Here is a 21,516-nt window from a genome sequence, read left to right on the forward strand (position 1 = left end):
TTGCCAAGGCGTTGAAAGTCAGATGGGCCAGGCACATAATGTGATTTAAAGATGACTGCTGGAGTAGAGCTGTTACAGTCTGGATTCATGGGACATCAAAAGACCGTGTGGCTGCCCACCTACGAGATAGTCAGACTTCTTTGTCAAGACCCTGAATGAATGGTTTAAGGCTCTTCGTGTTCCTGGAGGGAGCAGATACATTGGGCTACACTTGCATGTGACATGGACGAATGGAGACATTACTGGCACCCGCTTGAACAAATTGATGAACAATGGGATGACAACTGATACAAGTGATGGCATGGTGGTCAAAATGGTAAGATGCATTAAGTCATGACATGAGAGGACAATAATTGATGAATACTCCTTGTTACCAACTACATTTTTTTAATTGTAAAGTAAACTTATAATTAATTGGTTGTTAATCCTGTCTTCTAGTATCAACTTGACTAATTTTGAAATTTATGCTTTTTGGGGAGAACTGGATGTAATATATGATAGACATTTCACTTAGATGGTCCTCTTATTTGTCCTTTGGAATTTTCTCTCCAGCCCCTCCCATTCCCATGCACCCCCATTTCCAACTGCAAGGGTCTCTGCTCGCAGCCCGAACTCCACCCTTCCCTAATCAGGTACCTGAAACTGCTCTCAGCTGTCCCACAGGCCACACCCACTGTCCGTAAGTGCCCTGGTTTCCAGCCCTGCTTCCCCAGTAGGTTAGTGCGGGTGTGTCCTCTACATCAGGGGGTGTGGCCTCAAAGAGGCTTAGCCTCCTGGGGGGTGTTCACAGTTATTCTTCCCCTTCCCTGCACTGCAGTTTTAGGTCACAATCTGTATAACCTATTTCTTTGAAGAATACCCTAGCCATCTCAATCACTGTATGCCAATAGTACATTAGCCTATCCAAATTTCACAAAAACTGCCCGTGAACACAAGAAACCGCACAAAACTCTTCATAAAGAGATCATCGCCTCATCTTCACTAGTGTCCCAACATAAACTAGGAAGACCGCCCGAGAATATTCTAGAAGGGGAAAAAGGCTACCATCATGGACTTAGCTCATCCAGAATCCCTTCTTGCAACAAGAGGAAATAGGGTTAGAGAACTGGAAGGTTTCACCTTCCAGGTATAGTACAAGAACAACGTGAAGAAACAGCGAAAGTCCCCACCATGCGGAGAGGATGAAGAAAAGATTTCAGAAGTCTCAACAGGGTTTAACAACAAATATGACCTCTCAGATAAAGAATTCAGAGAGGAAATCTTGAAGATGGTCAACGATCTCAAAGCAACCATGAAACAGACATCTAATAAATTAAGGGAGGATATGAAAAAAGCATTGTAATGGTTCACCAAGAAAATACAGGAAGAAATGAGAGCAGAAATTTCAAAGCTACAAACAGAAGTGACACAAATAAAGGAATAGGTAGATGAAATAGAAATTTCAGTAGGTGCCCTCAACAGTAGAATGGTTACAGCCGAAGACAGAATCAGTGAGCTTGAAGATGAGCTGCAGAAAGCTTACAGACAACAACAAATAATGGCAAAAGACCTCAAAATGGCTCTAGGGAGAATCAGAGTCCTAGGGCATGAACTCAAGAGGAAAATTATAAGAATCATTGGAGTACCAGAAGCACAGGAAAATAATCTCAATGAAAAAACCACAAATAAAGACATAATTGCTAAGAAATTCCCAGAACTGGAGAATGCAGGCCTCCAGATTCAAGAAGCCCGAAGGGTGCCAGCTAAAAGGGACCTTAATAAAAATACTCCAAGGCCCATAGTCAGAATGATGGATGCCACGGATAGAGACACAATACTGCAAGCAGCAAGGTCAAAGAAGGAAATCACATACAAAGGAACACCCCTTAGCTTTACAGCAGACCCACGTTCGGTAGTCTCACGCCGCCTCCCCCACCCAGGGAGGTTGATGGTGATGATGAGGCAGGTGAAGGAAGGAACGAGGGCCAGGTTGGTTGGTATCAGTTAAGTTGCAGTTTATTCCAATCTCCGTTCCCGTTCTGCTTCTCTCTCTCGTCCCTGCTCACTCTCACTTCTTTGCCTTGAGCTCTGCTTCGGTGTCTCCTCTGCTTCTGTCTGTTTCTCTGTCTCTGTAGTCTCTCCCAACCGCTCTGTCTGTTTGTGTCTTCTTTGTCTCCTTCGCTTCTGTGTCTTCCCATGTGTCTTCTGTGTCTTCTCTTGTGTCGTCTTTTTCTGTCTCCCCTCAGTGCCCCACAGTCTTAGTTTATATAGCAAATTACAGAGGGTGGTGACACAAAGGTGGGTTGAACATTAACAAATCAACAAAGAAGGGTAAAACCATTTCTTGAGGAGATTAACAAAAATCTCATCTAAGGAAATCTCATCGAAGGAGATCCGCTCAAGGGTGTGATTCCAAACAAGGGTGTGTCAGGGTGTGAGCTAGTAATCTGCTTAAATAGTTATAGTAAATCTACTTCTAATATTTCTAGCAATGTCATTCTGTATGAACACAGTAAAAGATATAAAATTTGGTTCTTCCTGAGGACATCTCACTATACATTCCAGACCAGAGTCCTCAGGCCAGGTTAATCTCCCTAACCCCAGCAGTATCCTAATCTCATTGTTACCTTTGGACCATGACAGCATTGTTCATGATCATGCCCTTAATTTATAGTTGAGTATTGTGGTGCTTTGGCCTGGCCCATTTTGATGCCAGGGAAGCTCACAGCTTGCCCTGGGTCCATTCCGTCCCTCGTCGGGACCCTGCTTTTGTGGTGTTAGGAACTAAGGGCAACTGAGTTGAGAAAGCAGATGCCCAGGAGTAAATATTATTGGAGTCAATCAACTCCCAAGTTACAAGCATAATATTAACTGTCTTCCTGTGTCCATACAGATAGGACATTGCTTTTAGGTAAACTAAGTTCCCTGCAGCAAGACTAAAAGGACAAACCCCATGTTCTCTTACAGGGGATTAAATACTTGAGCAACATCTCTAGCTCGTATCATTGATTTATGACTTAATGTAGCATTGAAGCACTGTAGCACTGTTGTCCCGTTGTTTATCAATTTTCTCACTAGGGCACCAGTAACATCTGCATTGTGAGACTTGTTACTGTTACTGTTTTTGGCATATTGAATATGCCACGGGTAGCTTGCCAAGCTCTGCTGATCTAACTACTACAGGGAATTTCTCAAAAAAGTCTCTGGAAATATTTAAAACTAGACTTTTAATGGCTTCCCATTACATTGAAAGTCAGCTCTAACATCTATTGTCATTCAGTGAATCCTAAGTTTCCATCATCATCTAAGTCCCTTATTACTTATTTTTAATCATTCAAATTTATAATACTGCTCAGCATAATATCCACCATTAAATTAAAATGACCATTACAGCCGTTAACCTCTCTTGTCATAAGTGTACATTGTAAACCCATATGTGCAATAGTGATGATTATTTTAATTAATAACATTTGCCCCAAATAGATGCATTTCCTTAATATACATACAATGCAATTTTTAAAGGTATGAACTTGGCGTTTTATTGTAAAATAGGCTTAGCAACTATTTTAAACTATTTTGTGTATTTTAATTACTAAGGTCAATTTTGAATTAATTGAAAATAGGTAGATGTGTTTCTAGAAAAAAAATGGCTATGGAGTATTTCAAGTATCTGATTTATTTAATGTTCAAGTGCTAGCAATGCCCTTTTTGGAATAAGTGAGTGAAAATCTTGGACAAGTTTCTATGGGTACTACACAATTCATTTATATTTCTGTCATGTCATAAATCCAAGGGTTTAAGTAGGTCACTTGTGGCTATATTTAAACCTGAACACTTTTGGATAGTTCTTAAGACATGTTAAAATCTCAAAGTAAAAGCAAAAGTGACATGAAGTTACAATTGCAATATGGGTAAAACAGATACAAATGTCTTAGCATTAGAAATGAAACTCCCTAGGTACACATGAGACTCCCCAGACACACATTTGTCATTAGGGAGTTTCTTTTGGGCTTGTTTTGTTTTAGGCTTTCTCTGCTTGGACCATAGACAAGAAATTTTAAAGGCGGAGCTGGATCTTCATCTCTACATTTCCTTTAAAGTGAAAATCAAGCCATTTTCCAGGATATTTGTTGAACCTTTTGAAAACGGAAACTAATTCATAAGTCATATTAGTCCCAAATAACTTACATTGTATAGACATTAATATGTAGAAAACTAAATGCATATTCAACTAGTCATCAAACATCTGCTAAGAATATCTAACAATTTGAAAACTAAATTAATAAAAGAATATGGTTAATGTTTGTGCTTACAATAGAAGTGTCATGAATGCATCTAAATTACCTATTGATTTTTTTGTACTAGTAAATTTGATTTAGCTTCAATCAATGTAGAAAGCCAACATCAGTGCTTCTTTGCTTTCAAACCACATATATTCACACTTCTTGAAGAAGTGTCTAAATATCTGGTTAGCAAGAATTTTCATATAAAACTTAGTGAGCACAATTGATGCAGTAAGGAATTATCTTGCATAAAAAGGGTTAATTCAATGTTTGTTAGGTGAATAATGAGCATATATGACATTAAAATGTGAACACAAAATGAATTTGAAAACTAAAAATAGTCATATAATTTTTTTCTACAATAAAATTTTAAGAACGTGCCACTCATCATTTAAAAATTATTTACATTTTGGTAATACAGTCTCACATCTCACCACAACTAACAACCAAATTACATATATATATATATATATACATATATATATGTATGTATATACGTCACCACAGCTAACACCAAATTTCTAGTACCACTCACATAATCCAATTGACCATCCTACTGGTTCTCCCTATTCACCTTACGTTTTCTCTTGTTCTCAACCATGTTTTTCTGAGTCTAAGTTATTTTTGTTGTGGGAAGCAATCATAGTTGTATTAGCAACTGAAAAATGAATTTTATAGGCATTTCTCAGTAATATGAGCTAAAATTTAATTCCAAGGCTTAATATATTGCTTTTTAATTGTTTATACTTGATTTATCTATAACAATTCATCAATATTTTCCATTTCCTCTTATAGTTATTATTATTGTTTTAATGACCAGGGTTTAAGCTGTGGCGCTTGTACACATTTGGAAAAGGCTCTGTGATCAATCTTATCATGTGAGGTGATACAACGGATTAAACTCAAACATCATATAGCAATGTGGCATTCTAACAGTAAGTGGTTGCTGGGCCTAGTAAATAATTATTTTAAGTCTGTCTTATAGTTTTAGCAATAATTCATTAACTTTTGACATTTATCAAATACCTACAAAGATGAAATATCTTAGTAATATCAAAACAAATATTATGAAAATATTATTTAAGATCATTCACTTATTAGCATTATCAGTTGAAAAGCATGTAGTAAAGTTATACATAAAAAAGAATATCAATTGTTTTTCAAAGTACACAACAAAATAATGTTGATGAGAATGTGGATATATTGGAACCTGAGTACTGTTTATGAGAAAAACAGGCATCCATTGTGGAAAAATTATATGGCAGATTCTCAGAATATTAAATATAGAATTAAAACAAAAAATTAAATGTATAATTACCATTTAATCCAGCAATTCCACTTTCAACTTTATATTTAAAAGAATTGAAAGCAGAGATATAAACATTTGTCTAACTATGCTCAAAGCAGCATTAATCACAGTGAAAGCATGGAAGAAACCCAAACGTGCAGTGATGGATTACTTTGTATGCTATAAATATGCTCTGCATAATTTTAACTTAGCCTTAAAATGATAACATTAAAACATAAGTAGATGAATTATTTCTACTATTAATAGCCTCTCAAACTTTAGTTTTAAGAAAATGTGGTATATAAATACAGTGGAATATTATTCACTATTAAAGGAAAGAAAACACACTAAAACATAAATATGAGACACTGTGCTAAGTGAAAGAATCTGGTCATTAAAGGGTATTTTAAAATATTTTAATTGCAATGTTCCACATTAGACATTGTTCAGGATTAATTCTGGCCCTCACGGCAGAGCCTGGCAAGCTACCTACCTGTGGCGTACTCAATAGGCCAAAAACAGTAACAACAATGGTCCTCATTCCCCTAATCCTAAAAGAGCTTCCAATACGCCATCGGGCTACACTAGCATGCAGCAGGAATGAATGGAGAAGTTAGTAGTGCCCGCTTGAGCAAATTGATGAAAAATGGGATGACAGTGATACAGTGATACAATGAATTCTGCCTCTCCACTCACTGTTTACTTCTAGGAGAGCATGGGAACCATCTTGCGGACTGGGTATACAACACAGGTTGGAGGTGCACAAGGCAAGGACCTTAACCACTGTGATATCTTTCTGGCCCTTGTTCTCATTTTGAGTCTTGCATTTCTGTTATTAATGGCAGTGATTCTTTCCTCCTTTGTAGTTATACAGATCATTCGGAATTTGTGAATTTTTTACACTTCAGAAATAACTATGAAAGAATCTTAAAAATTTATTTGTTTCACATAGTCTTCAAGGGCAAACAGCCAGAACCAAGTTCATGATATCTCACTGAAATCAGTATCCACAGCACTTAATTGGTGGTGAAGTTTGAAAGTTACTAATACTAGGAATAAGTCATTTCCACCTTTGTTTGGGTATTACAATCATAATGTATAAGTTAAAATCATGTAGAACATATTTCTACCATGCAGAGTTAACTTCAACAAGCATGTAAATTAAATTTACTCTCATTAAAGTTTTGGAGTTGAAGAGCTGGAGAAATAGTACAGTGGGATAGTGTTCTTGCCTCACAGGTTGCCAACCTAGGTTCAATCCCCAAAACCTCTTATGTTCCCCTAAGCCCATCTGAAATGAACTCTGAGTATTGCCAGGCGTGGCCACCAAACAAAACAAAAATAGATCAATAAAGTATTGGGATTAAGCATTATATTTCATGTTCATTTGTGATAATAAATATTCGTTCCTGTATAAGAATATTACTTTGTATGAGCATTTTTGTATATAAATAATATTTATAGGCAGAGATATAATTATTAAAATTTTATTATATAACAAAACTGTATTTTCAAGGAACAAACATGATAACCTCTCAGTATCTGTATTGCAAACCATAATGCCCCAAAGAGGAAAGAGAAGGGAGCGGGGAGAGAGAGAGAGGGGAGGGGGGGAGGGGAAGAGAGAGAGAGAAAGAAAGAGAAAGAAAGAGGAAGAGGGAGAGAAAGGGAGAAAGAGAGGAGTACTATACAGACATGCTAGATGTGAGGGAGTATGATGTAGCAGGAGGGAAACTGGAGACATTGGTGGTGGGAAATGTACATGGGTGAAGGGATGGGTGTTGGAACATTGTATGACTGAAACACTATCATGAACATCTTTGTAACAGTGTATCTTGTGGTGATTCAGTAAAAATAAATAAGTACTGTAGCACTGTAGCATTGTTCTCCTGTTGTTTCTCAATTTGCTCAAGAGGGCACAATTGGGAGACTTGTTACTGTTTTTGGCATATGGAATATGCCACCGGTAGCTTGCCAGGCTCTCCGTGGGGGCGAGATAGTCTCGGTAGCTTGCTGGGCTCTCTGAGAGGGACAGAGGAATTGAACCTGGGTGGGCCGCGTGCAAGGCAAATGTCCTACCAGCTGTGCTATCACTCCAGCCCCAAAATAAATAAACCAAAATAAAATAAAATTGTACTTTCACATCACTTTTTCCTTGAGATTATGGTAATGGCACGTTAGTGCCAGAGACAGCTCTTAAAGGAATAGTATCAATGCTTTGCATGTGGATGGGTCCCAGACACCACATGGTTCCCTAAGCACCACTTGGTGCAGGTCCCAAAATATGTGAAAGTTAAAATAACCTAAATTAAAAATATTCTTATTAACTAGAGAATCAATGATAGAAAATCTACTGCTAAAAATCTTTTTTCTCCATTTTTCAAATATACCTAACATAAAAGTTATTATCTTAACCATCTTAATTATATAATTCAGTTATATTAAGTACATTTTTATTGGACAGATATCACCACCATCTACCTTCAGATAGCTTCCCATTTAGCAAAGTGGTGTCAGCTACTGTCATTATGAGTGAAAATTGCCCCTTTGTTTTTTTGGCTATTCCTGGAGGTCAGCTCTGGGTCAGCTTCCTTCCCAGTGCTTAGAGGCCATATAGGGGTCACTCTTAACAGTTCTAGGAAAAGTAAATGGTGGTGTGGGAAGAGAACAATGTGCTGCCTGCAATCAAATGTAGGGCCTCACACACACACACACACACACACACACACACACAAGGCACACGCAAGTTCTTTACCACTGAACCACATCTCTAACCTCCAAATTTTCTTTATCTTTGTTTTTGAGGGGGGTTACACCCATGCCGATACACAGGGGTTATTCCTGGCTAATGAACTCAGGAACTCGAGTTGTTGCTCAGGGAGACCTTATGGGATTCTGGGAATTGAACCCTGGTCAGCAGTGTGCAAGGCAAATGCCCTACCCAATGTGCTATTACTCCAGCCCCCCAATTTTCTTTAAGGCAGAAGAGGATATACTTCATTTTTAGTGTTGTGCTGGGTGTTGTTCAGTAATAATATAAACACAACATATTGCATATTATATCAGTATATTACAATCCAATTAATCATATTCATATATTCATATATATGTATGTATATATACATATAAAATTCACTGCCATGAGACCTCTTATAGCCTAGTTCTCCCTTTTGCAGAACCTGGCAAGCTACTGAGAACATCCTGCCCGCACGGTAGAGCCTGGCAAACTCTCTGTGGCATATTGATATGCCAAATACAGTAACAATGATGGGTATCATTCCCTTACCCTGAAAGAGCCTCCAATGCGGCACCGCTGGGAAGAATGAGTAAAGAACGGCTGCTAAAATCTCAGGGCTAGGACGTATGGAGACATTACTGGCTCCTGCTCAAGCAAATTGATGATCAATGGGGTGATGGTGATGATAGTGATACAGTGATATATAAAATAAAACGTGCTTAACATATATGTACTTTACAAAAAGTGTTTCATGACATCATTACAGAAACATCTTTCTGAAATAATATTTCAAAAATAAATAACGTATCTAAAGTTTATAACTTGCATCTTTATGTTACAGATATCTACATACTTGGTATGAATTTTACTTGAGTTACAATGTATAATTCCATACATTGTTGGCATATACTTTATGAGTTATTGGTAAATTAACTCAGTGTAGGTTTAGATGGAAAATAAACAAGTCTCCAATGTAATCACATAAAAAAGAGCAAATAAATAGAAATTATTCAGCACCATGTAAACAATAAAATAATAAATATAAAATAAATGTTCTATGACTTTAACTTACAAACCTGATGGCAGATTAATGTGTAAACAAGCTGTAAGACATGCCAGTAATATATTCCATTGGAAAGAAAAACTTGCCAGAGAAATGGTACGGAGGTTTAGGCACTTTGTTTGTATGCAGCCAACTCTGGTTTGATCCCCTTCACTGCTAGAACTGAATCCTGAGTACAAAGCCAGAAGTAAACTGGCAATCCCCCACCAAACAACAGGAGAAATGAGTCATGTAAAATTCTTTTCAAATCAAATTTTCAAGATTTTTAGCTTTTTCATTTCTGTAAGTATATAGAATGCTGTGTAGATAACATCCTAAGCCAATAATGAATATTAAACAGAAGCAGAAACTTCTAAACCTTATAAGAAAAAAATTTATTTGGACTGATTATGAGATAATCAGTTATAAATCAGTTATAATCAGATAAAAAATATCTCATTTTATAAGATAAAAAATGGTTCTTTTGCTCTAAGACTATTCTCTTGGAAGTTGGATAGAATTACAGATAAATTTGTAATTTATTAAAGTGCATTTAAAGAATGCATTCTATCTGCATTCTTTATCAGTTATCAGAATTAAGCATGATACATGTAAGTTTGAGGAAGTAGTTTACACACAATAGTAAACTAATGAAACAATCGATACAATCTTTCCATTACCTGAATATAAGCTTTCATCAACACTGAGTAATATAATAATAAAGTTTAATTTTAATTTCTGTAGAACACTTTTTCTAAGTTGAATGCTACTTTTCACATGTTTAAGTAAAATTAAAAATCCATCAGAACTTTGCAGTTTAGAATTTGCCTTTTAAACAAATATTTAATTATTTTTTCTTTGCTTTACAAGCCTTCATTATGACATCAGGACATGTTGTTTAAGTATAAAGGTGCATTTTAGCAGCCTCTCCTTACTCGTTTTTCCCAATGATTGGAGGCTCTTTTCAGGGTCAGGGGAATGAGACCTGCTATTCTTACTCTATTTGGCATATCAAATACGCCATGGGGACCAATAAAGATGTTACTGGAGCCCACGCGATTAAAATCAATGAACAATGGGATGACAGTGATATAGTGATAAAGTGATAAGAGTGCATAAACATGTAACATGCAAAATGAGAGAGTCCTTTAGCGCCAAGTCATCTTCCCCACTCCCCCACTACATCAAATGGATACCTAGTCAGAAGCACCTACAAGGAGTGCTTTGCTAATAATACCCCAAGTCTATTTTCATGCTCAGCTTAAAAATAATTGACAATCATACATATACTTTTAAAGCTTTAATTATTTTATTCGTGGTCTTTGAGATTTTTGCTTATTGATACTTTGTGAGCAGCCCGTGAGTATTGTTCTGCTTCTGCACTATCCCAGGGTGAGGATCTAAAGAAGTGGACCTCCAAATCTAAGTGATATTTTCCAATGGTTTGCTATAACTTAATTCCAAAATTCAAAATATCTTAAAAATTGGGGTAAAGAAGAGGAACTGTGGGGAAAATATGCCATGCAATGCATAGCACTGTAGCGCTGTTGTCCCGTTGTTCATAGATTTGCTCGAGTGGACACCAGTAATGTCTCCATTGTGAGACTTGTTGTTACTGTTTTTGGCATATCAAACACACCACAGGTAGCTTGCCAGGCTCTGCCGTGCGGGCGGGATACTCTTGGTAGCTTGCTGGGTTCTCCAAGAGGGACAGAGGAATCGAACCTGGGTTGGCCTCGTGCAAGGTAAGCGTCTACCAGCTGTGCTATCTCTCCAGTCCATCCAATGCATAGTATAATTAATTTATGTATTGGTACGGCAGCATCAAAATTATACAATATCATTCCAAAAAACTTTATAGTAATGAAGAAAGAAATTTTCTTTAGACAGTAGAAACTATAGCAAAATAAAATAATATCATAAAAGAAAATTGATTCAGATTTCAAAATCTATAAAATTATTTGTTCAGTGTATAAAATTAAAAAATAATGCATCAAGGGATAAATTATTGTGAATCATTTTAAAGATGAAAATGCTAAATATTATTTATAACTTAGATACAGTACAGAGTGCAAATTCCATTGAGGAGTTAACTTTTGACATAGGGATTTTCTTTACTAATTTTTATTTATTTTTATTTATTCTTTTGGACCTCCCAAGGATTACTCACTAAGCCTTGGGGCCCTGTTCAGATATTCTTAACAGAGTCGGCAAGGACCCAAGAAATGTGGTTCTACTCAGATCCTGTGGTGATGGGATTACCCAAGGCCACCCCAAATGTGCTTGGGGAATGTCCAGGGCTGCATCCAGTGATGCTTGGGAAACCATGTGCTGCCAGAGATGGAAGTAGAGTTAGCCACAGGCCAGGCACGAGCTTTAACCCTTGTGTACTGCTCCAGTGACAATGGCATTTTCAACGAACTATATTATTCCATGCTAACTAAAGTCAATGTACAAATAAAAAGAGAATGTAAAGCAAAACACTTTTGTCAATTGCTGATCATATTTGACACTAATTTTTAAATATATGCATGCATTTATTTTATTAATAGAAATTAGCAATGGTTATATGAATAAAATTGATTTTATAACTGAAAATAAAATAATATAATAAATAAAATAATATGATAAACAAAACAATAATGCTCTGTAAAATAAAGTACTGAGAACTTCCTTAATATTAGAGTATTCTATTGAATACTCTTTTAATATTAGAGTATTCTATTGATTTTGGATCAATAGTGGAGTCTTAAATGTTATTGCATTTTTTAATTTAAAATTACTAGAAAAAAGAAAAGTAAAATGAATATTAGTTTCTCTGAAACATTTTAATGAAGAAACACATGAATGAATAGTGACTATCCATCTCATCATCAGACCATCTATGGTCTCAGTATTAGGAAGAACATAATGTTTCCTCAAATGTGCTGGTTAATATCTGAATAAACTACTAGATCTATTTAAATGTTTCCATTAAAAATAGATTATGCAAGTATTAGTACCAGAGCCAGAAGTGTGCAAGTGTCAGAGCTATGTAGAGCATCCCAGTCTCTCACATGAACAAATGCACAAGCACCAGAAAGAAGGTGCTCGAGGTCCTTTTGCTGTGAGTGGCACAGCCTAGTGTGCAAGTATTACTCTTGGTGGTGCAGCCTCCAGGAAGCTTCACAACCACATATGTGTGGACATTGCAACCAAGGAGTGCATGACCCTGCTAATCACAACAGCAGAGGGGAAGGGGAAGGGATTTAGTATCAGCAGGAAAAAATATTTCTTCCTACAATCTAGCTCTTATGTTAGTAAAATCATGAAACATTTGAGTAGAATTAGCCTACTTTGTGAATTGCCTCACTGCTTGCAACCCTGGGAGCATACTCAGTTGCCAATATCACCATAGTTCAGATTTGCCAAACACTGTGAAATTCTAAAGTATCAGAGAAGAGGGTCAAATCTAGTGATTATAATGAATTGAATCAAGTTAGCACTGAAATGTTTCTAAACAATTGTATTTTCTTTAAATCAAATATTGTTCAACTGCTTTATAACAAATGTTTTATCCTAGTAATTTTAACTTGCTAAATATCTTGTTTCAACAAAGAGAACTTGACTTTGGAAAGGACACATTCATGGCGGGGGTTTTTTTTTTCCTCTTGGCATCTTCAGATAGGATATTTTCTAAATTTTTGTGGATTTCCCAATAATTGACAGATAATTGACACATAGAACAAGAAACATTTTAATGAAGAAGTACATATGAGACATGTTGGTTTCTGTATTTTGGTGTGGTAAACTCAACCCAGTGATATTTGGATGAGAAGATAACTGTCTGGCTCTTTCATTTGAAGTATGTAATTAAAGGCATGGGCAAAAGGCCCTGAGTCATTCTCCCAGGGTAACATGCTAATTTAGGGTACTAGATGAAAAATCTGAGTCACTTTGTTGGGATAAATAATTGTACCACTGCCTATACTCAGCAATTCAATGATCAAACATAAATAAATGATGACTTATTAACTCTGTTCACAAAAAAATTATTTATATGTTTCTCTTCTACATTTAAATACCAAGTTATTGTAGCACTGCACTGTTGTCTGTTGTTTGAGTGGTCACCAGTAACATCTCCATTGTAAGACTTGTTACTGTTTTTGGTATATCGCATACACCATGGGTAGCTTGCCAGGCTCTACCATGTGGGCTGGATACTCTCAATAGCTTGTCAGGCTCTCTGAGATGGATGGAGGAATCGAACCCAGGTCGGCCACATGCAAGGCAAATGCCCAACCTGCTGTGCTATTGCTCCAGTCCAAGTTACTATACTTACATCAATGATTTTGTGAATGAACAGTTATCAAAGAATGGTTGAAAGAGTAGAAAGAGAAGTTAAAATATTGAGTCTGCAGTTTGAGCAACTGGAAGAGTGAAAACAATTGATATTCAGGATATAAAAATATATTTTGATGCATGGCTATGGTATTGCCTTCATGAACTACTTTTTCAACTCTGACTCAGATTCATGTGCTTTTCAAAACCCTCTTTCAAAGGAGATTATTCCATTTTTTATAATTATGCATTAGATTCCTTTTTCTAGCAGTGGTTTATTCCAGCAGTCTTTGGCTCCCCTCCACAATTATATTATGTTTCTGTATTACTTAAAATATTTCTATTTTTCTTGTTAGGGCAGTGTTCTGCTTTCTTCACTGCAACAAATGCTTATGCCTAAAACGTAATAAGCATTTAACATATTTCACTGAATTTGTTGCAAAATACAGAAATCAGGCAGCTCACTGTACAATCTGATAATAAGTATTTTCCTAAATAGGCATTGCTTAGAATAGTTAAATTATAGTTAAAACCATCTCAAAATCAGTGGCCAGACTTTGATGATGAAGTCAATCTGCCATGCATTTTAATTCTATGTTAACTATCATTCTGGTCAAACTGCCCTAGAATTATGATAACAAGATTTTTAAATATTTATGTTTTGTTGACATTTGGGGGTTGGTTTTCACCTTTGTGGATATCTGTACATTGAATTTGTTATTCTGTCAAATCTCATATTTGAGGTCTTAATGATCAAGTACCAAACCTTGAATAGCATAATAATTTTTAGTGGTTAATAAGTGATTGGTCATTAAGTTAACATTTTTTCTATGTAGAAGCTGTCTTTTACTGAGCAATGAAAATGTTCAAATTAATTTTAAAATACACACCCTACATACTTCATTTAAATGGATATCATTCACTAGAGCAACATGAGAGTTAGAGCATCGAAGGCAAAGGCATAGAATAATTTTTATAAACTAGCTTCAATTTCTATTTAAATACTATATAACTTTCTTGATTATAGACACATAAAAATCTAAATTCTCTTTGTATTTTCTTTACTAACCCCCAGAGGAGGAAAAAAAATAGAATAAACAGTTTCTAGACATCAGTGTGTGTTGTTGTAATTAATAAAATGGCATGGGTTTTTAATAATATCTCTGAGCATGTTTTTTTGTTGAGTCATGTACAGTGCAATTTAATAGAACCAAGATTATATTCTAGGATAAATCAATCATAATTAAACATAGAATTTAAATGTTTATGTATTCATTTGCTTCATCTACTCAAATAGATGCAATGGACATATTCAATTAGGTAGAATCATATTCTTAAGCTTTTTTGGGAAAAAATTTGTGTAAAAAGCCAGATTATGATAAGCAGAAAGAAGAAAAAGAAGCTTCCTGATGTGCAGAAACTCTGAAAAACAAAAGAATTTTGCAGAGCTGAAGATTAGCACCTGATAAAGAAGTTTGCCCAAAAGAGGCCACGAAAAGCAAGGAAGAAGATGAGGTATGAAAAAATTAAGCATGTTCACAAGGAATGTAGGCAGATGTACAAGACAGAGATTCACATGGCTAGAATGACGAGAAAAATTGGCGACTTTTATGTTCCTGCAGAACCCAAATAAACTTTTTCTCATCAGGATCAGAGGTATCAGTTGTGCCAGTCTCAAGGCCTAAAAGTTGCTGTAGCTTCTCAACCTTCAGCATATCTCCAATACCACCTTTACTAAACACAATAACATGCTTAGAATTGTGGAGTCCTATATTGCATGTGGGTACCCCAAAGTGAAGTTTGTAAATAAATTAATTTTCACAGCTTTGAGCTAAAGTTTTCTAACTTTAGGAATTTGATTGGTTAAAACGATTTAAATTTACATCATTGTCAAAATGAACGGCCGCTCATTTGGATAGCAGTTTTTAACATCTGTAAGATGCATTCATTTATCCAACACCTAGGGCGTTTACCTTGCACGTGGCCTACCCAGGTTCAATTCCTCCATCCCTCTTGGAGAGCCTGTCAAGCTACTGAGAGTATCCCGCCCACATGGCAGAGCCTGGCAAGAGCCTGGTGTATTCAATATGCCAAAAACAGTAACAACAAATCTCACAATGGAGACATCACTGTTGCCCGCTTGAGCAAATCAATAAACAACAGGAGGACAGTGCTACAGTGCTACAAGCATGGTTATGATAAAATGCACAAGAAGAAAATTGTCCTAACAGGTAACAAATTGATTACCTGAATTCTTAGTAAATACATCATCTGCATGGAGGATATGTTTCACGAGATCTATACCACTGGAAAATTCTTTAAAGAGGAAAAGAACTTTCTTTCACTTTTCAAAATTATCTTCTCACCAGGGCTGGGATAAAAAAAAATCACTCATTTTGTAGAAGGTGGAGATGTTGGCAACAGGAAAACTAGATGAACTTAGGCATCTATCATTTCATTTTGTAATTTAGTTAGTTAATGAACAACTGCTTTCAAACTTAAATAAAGAAAAAAACCCACCATACATATGGCAAAGTCTGAGGTCTTTCCTATACAATGTTTATTCTTTATTCTTCTCATTATTATATAGATTTCAGGGCTACATCACAGTTTAGAGGCTTTTCCTGCTTGCTATTAATTCTTTTCCGTTTTATTTCAGGGATATTGTCTCCAAGAAAGCCTTTGCATATTTTAATTAGCCATGGCATCTGTTTTGAGACAGTCCAAGGGATATAATCATAGTTGTATATTTCTATTCTATTATTAATATCCTTTGTTTATTCAAAAAGTTAGGAAAATCCTTTACAGAGAGCAGATTAACTAGCAAAACACAATGATCCTTTTGAAAAGAGATTTCAATTAATTAAAATACATTATATATTTTACTATGATCTGCACAGTTTTACACACTGGGAATAGATAAGTGAGAATATTTATTTAATTAATTACAAATTAATGAACAAACATTACTGTTCAGGAAAGATTCTCTCTATATATATCAATAGATAGCTATTTACTACAAATGATTTACAGATCAGTAATTCATATATTTATACAAAATAAGTACCTTGCTGTTTTTGGAGCCACTTAAGGATGTAACCAAGACCTACTCCTGCCTCTGCTCTCAGGCATCACTTCTGGCAGGGGCTCGAGGGCCATTTGTGGTGTCAGGGATTGAGCTCAGGTTGGCCATGTACAAGGCAAGCACCCTACACTGTATACTATCTCTCCAGCCTGCAAACTAGATTTTGTAATCATAAAGAAAAAAAAGTTACTTACAGAAGAAAAATGAAATTATAAAAGGGGTTATAGATGGGTTTATCAGGGTATAGAGGCGAGCTACTTATATATATGTAAAACCCTTGGCCCAAAACTAAGCATGGAACTAAGTCTACAACAACTTAAGAGTGAATCAGTCAAGGCAGGAGACCATCAGTAGGAGAGAATTTGAGGTCATAGCTGCAAGAATGAAGTCACTAGTTGTAGGACTGGAGTTGGGAACATTGTAGGTCAACACTTTGTAAATGATGGTATCTAAACAAAGATTTATTTTTTAAAAGAATGTTTAGGAAGCTTTAAATAAAGGTGGGGACAAGATGAACAAAAGGCAGATCTGAGAGCATTCCATGGCATTAACACACACACACACAAATGCACAAAATGTGAATTAAAAAACAGAATATCAAGAGGGCTTCACTGAGAAAAAAAGAATCTACTGAAAACATAACCACTAGCTTAGGGAGATTCACCACTGCTGAACATGTTATTTTTGCTCTTGCTGATTTTGCTTTTGGTGTAAGATAAAAATATCATTATCAAAACTAATGATAAGAACCTGACTGAAAATACTGCTAGGAGGTTTATGGTTTTAGTTCTTACATTCAAGTCTTTAATCCAGTTTGGCTCAGTTTCATTTAAACAGTTATTAAAGCCCCATGATTTATAAAGTTATTCACAGTGTTTCAGCAATGATCCCACCACCAGTGTCAACTTTCTTCCACCAGTGTTCCCAGGTTCCTACCACCTCCCAGCCTGCCTCTTGACAGGCATCTTTTTAAGTCTGGCTCTTCAAGTTTGGGTCTCATGATCCCACTGTTGTTGAGTGTGGTTTGGATTTTCAGTTATACCATTCCTTCACACCACTAGTGTAACTGAATCTCCCTGACCTCTGCCTGCCGTTGCTTCCCATCTGTCTCTTCTTTCCCACCCCACAGACCCTCTGGATTTATTTTCTTCTCTGTCCTTTTCCACCAGGAAAGACACCTCAGTACAGAGCCAAGAGTCAGCCCTGAGCAACACAGGGTGCGATCTCAAAACAAAACAATTTCATTCTTCTATGTCTGGCTGTGTTGCTTTTTCAACACATTTTATTGAAGAGACTACCGTTTCCGCACTGTATTCTTTGGTTACTTTGTAATGAGTTAATTGACCGAGTGTGTTTATATCTGGTTTTATATCTGCATGATAGGATTGTATTGAACATCTTGGGTTTCCACTACTCTACTATTGATCTATGGTGTCTGTTGATTTTCACTATTTGTTTTGGTTTGGGGGCCATACCTGACAATCCTCAGGGGTTTGGTGTCTATTATTAGGCCAGTATCATGCTTTTTCAATTACTTTAGTCTTGTAAGATAATATGAATCAAGGAAAGTAATGCCTCCAGCTTTGTTTATTCTCAATTACTTTTGCTATTTGGTGCATTTTATGGTTCTGTGCACACTATGGGATGTTTTATGTGAAAATTTCCACTGGATATTTGATGGGCTTTGCATGGAATCTGGACTTCTAATGATTTTTAAAAAACGAATACAACTGAATATAATGAAAACAATATAAATGTTAAAAACTAAATATAGATGATACGGAATGCTCTCAGATCTTTCCCCTTTGGTCCATCTTGTCCCCACCTTTATCTAAAGCTTCCTAAACATTCTTTTAAAAATTGTACATGAAAATTATAGTTGATAAGTTAGATGTAATGATGCCTAGTTAAAGAAAATTAACTAAACTAACTAAACTACAATTTAAACTGAAATGGTAGATGAAAGAATTAAAAGCTACCAGTTCCCAAAGCTGACCCTTTAAAGAAGAAATATCCAAAATGTTACTTGATAGGAATCTGAATTGTAAAAATCAAAATGAGTATAAGTAAGAGACAGTTTAATATTAATGTAGAATTAAAATAAAATTCTTATTAAAACAAAATTAAATTTTAACTTAACTTCCTTACCCTGACAGTCACTGAAAACAAAATTTAACTATAAAAAATAGGGAAATCTTCATGAATGATAAACAAAGACAATAGTAACTATAAGCCACAAACTCTGCAGTGTATATTCTCAAAGTTAAGGGCCAGAATGAGATGAAGCAATACTTAGAATTAACATTCATCACTTTAAACCTTAGTAAAGTACATGTGTTCCTAATGTATCAGTATCACCATCTTTAGAGTTGTTTTATTTGAGAGATTAAATCTAATTCAGTATCACTCAAATGTTATATGTGTTAACTTTAGGAAAAAATAAATTCAAATAACTAGATTTGGAAGATAAGAAAATCATATTGATAAAAAATTTCTTTAATTTAGTTTTGGGTTTCTTAATTCAAAAGATTGCAGAAAATCTAGTAGAATGAAAGGGAGAAGTCATACCCTCACAATGTGGAGGGGCTGAGTATGAAGAGGAATTACTATGGACCCCAGGAGTCTCTCAAAGACAGAAACTTGAGGTTTGTCATACCTCCAGCATAAAGGATGAGGTTAGAATACAAAGAAAAAATATGTTCTGATAAACAAATGCTCATTTTTTTCTTATTTCCAACTTCTTCTCCCTGCAATATGTTTTGTTGTATTTTATTTAAAGACAAGTTTTAGTAAAAAAATAATAAATTAATAAAAGTTCCAAAGATAAAAGCAGTCAACATGAGAAGGAATACCATATAGTCTAAAGAAAAATGCCATCACTTTAAGAGAATTATTCTATCAAAATACAGAAAGTAGGAAAATTAACTTTTTGTATGTAGCTCCCAAATAATGCTTAGGGAGCCTAGAAGTCACTCCTGGGGTTTTCTGAACTAGTTGGACTAGAATTGATTAAATTCTCAGGTCCTATGATGTGGTGCTACTTAGGACCAGCAAGGCTGGGGTTCTCTAAGGCTAACCCAATGGGGCACTGGAGGACTCTGCTGTATTGCCAATGAAGTTCTGGTTCTTGCACATATAAATCACATACTCTGACATCTGTGCTAATCCTCCAGATTCAGAAGAATTAAAAAAAATATTAAAAGACTTAAAAAAACCTTAAGAGAAGTTTCATTCTTGTGTTTAGTGGCCACACTCAGTAGTCCTCAGGGCTAACTACTGCCTCTGTGGTCAGGGGTTATTCTTGGTGGAGTTTAGAGAACATAAGCAGTGCAGGAGATTGAACCAGGGTTTGCCCCAGGCTTGGCAAATGCCTTAACTGCTGTGCTATCTCGCAGGTCCTAGAAAAACAATTTAAATTTCAAATAACAAATATAACTTTTTTTATGGACTGGAGCAATAGCACAGCGGGTAGCCCTACACGCTAGCAAAGGGTAGCCTTGCACGCAGTCGACCTGGGTTGATTCCTCCATCCCTCTTGGAGAGCCTGGCAAGCTACCAAGAGTATCCCACCCTCACAGCAGAGCCTGGCAAGCTACCTGTGACATATTCGATATGCCAAAAACAGTAACAACAAGTTTCACGATGGAGATGTTACTAGTGCCTGCTTGAGCAAATCGGCAAACAATAGGATGATGGCACTACAGTGCTAACATCTTTTTATAAAAGAATTAAGTGAAATAAAATGCAAGTTATAGTTATTGATTACTACTTAGGTAATGGTAATGATTTTGTTAGAGTTTATGATATTTATGTAGCAACAACTACATCTTTTTTTTTTCTTTGTTATTTTACTGATTAATTTTAGATTATAAATATTATTATTGGTCTGGTTTTCTTATAGTATTATATGTTGCTGAACGACACATTTATATTTACTTATTCTTTATTTTTTTCAGTGACCTACACAGGGGCACATTTTGTTTGAACAACTACATCTTAACACCACTGAAGTGCCCTCTATTCTCCATATCTATAGTCTCCTCATTCCCTGTCCTACCACCATCAACTAATTGTTAAAAAGTTTTGTAATTGAAGGTCAAAAGTTTATTGTAGTTTAAGACTTTATATTCCATTTTTGTTGTTGTTTTTCTTTCTGTGTAGTATATATATGAATGAGATTACCTGTATTTATCCTTCTCTTTCTTACTTTCTTTACTTAGTAGTATACCCTTCAGTTTCACACATACACAAGCACTCACACACACACACACACACACAAATCCCATCATATGTGGGGCATGGAGATTAACAGACATTTCCTAGAAAAACATATAGGAGTGGCCAGTAGGCATATGAAAAAGTGTTCATCATTTCTTATTGTCAGGGAAGTGCAAATAAAAAGAGCAATGAGATATCATTTCACACCAATGAAAATGGCAGCGATTAAAAAAAAACTGGAAACAATCAGTGTTGATAGGGATGCAGTGAAAAGGAAACCTTTATTCACTGCTAGAGTTATATCACCTGATTTATCATCTATAGAGAACAGAATGGAAATTCTTCAAGAAAGTAAGAATAGCACTCCCATAAATTACTCTTCTTTGCATCTACCTCTGAACACAAAATCATTCATTTGAAAAGATGTGTGTATAACTTTGTTCATTGCAGTAGTTAGTAAAATAACCAGGATATAAAGAACCCAAATATGTAAGAAAGACAGATAATTGATCAAGAAGCTGTGGCACATATACAAATCGGTATACTATGCAGCTGTAAGAAAGA

The 21,516-nt window shown here is 35.7% G+C and overlaps 1 pseudogene; it reads left to right on the top strand.

The window, feature by feature from the left end:
* The first annotated feature begins 1,048 nt into the window (after positions 1–1,048).
* On the top strand, positions 1,049–16,029 carry LOC101554622 (60S ribosomal protein L7-like; annotated as a pseudogene).
* The last annotated feature ends 5,487 nt before the right edge of the window (positions 16,030–21,516 follow it).

Source organism: Sorex araneus, chromosome X (assembly GCF_027595985.1).
Source record: "Sorex araneus isolate mSorAra2 chromosome X, mSorAra2.pri, whole genome shotgun sequence".
NCBI lineage: Eukaryota > Metazoa > Chordata > Mammalia > Eulipotyphla > Soricidae > Sorex > Sorex araneus.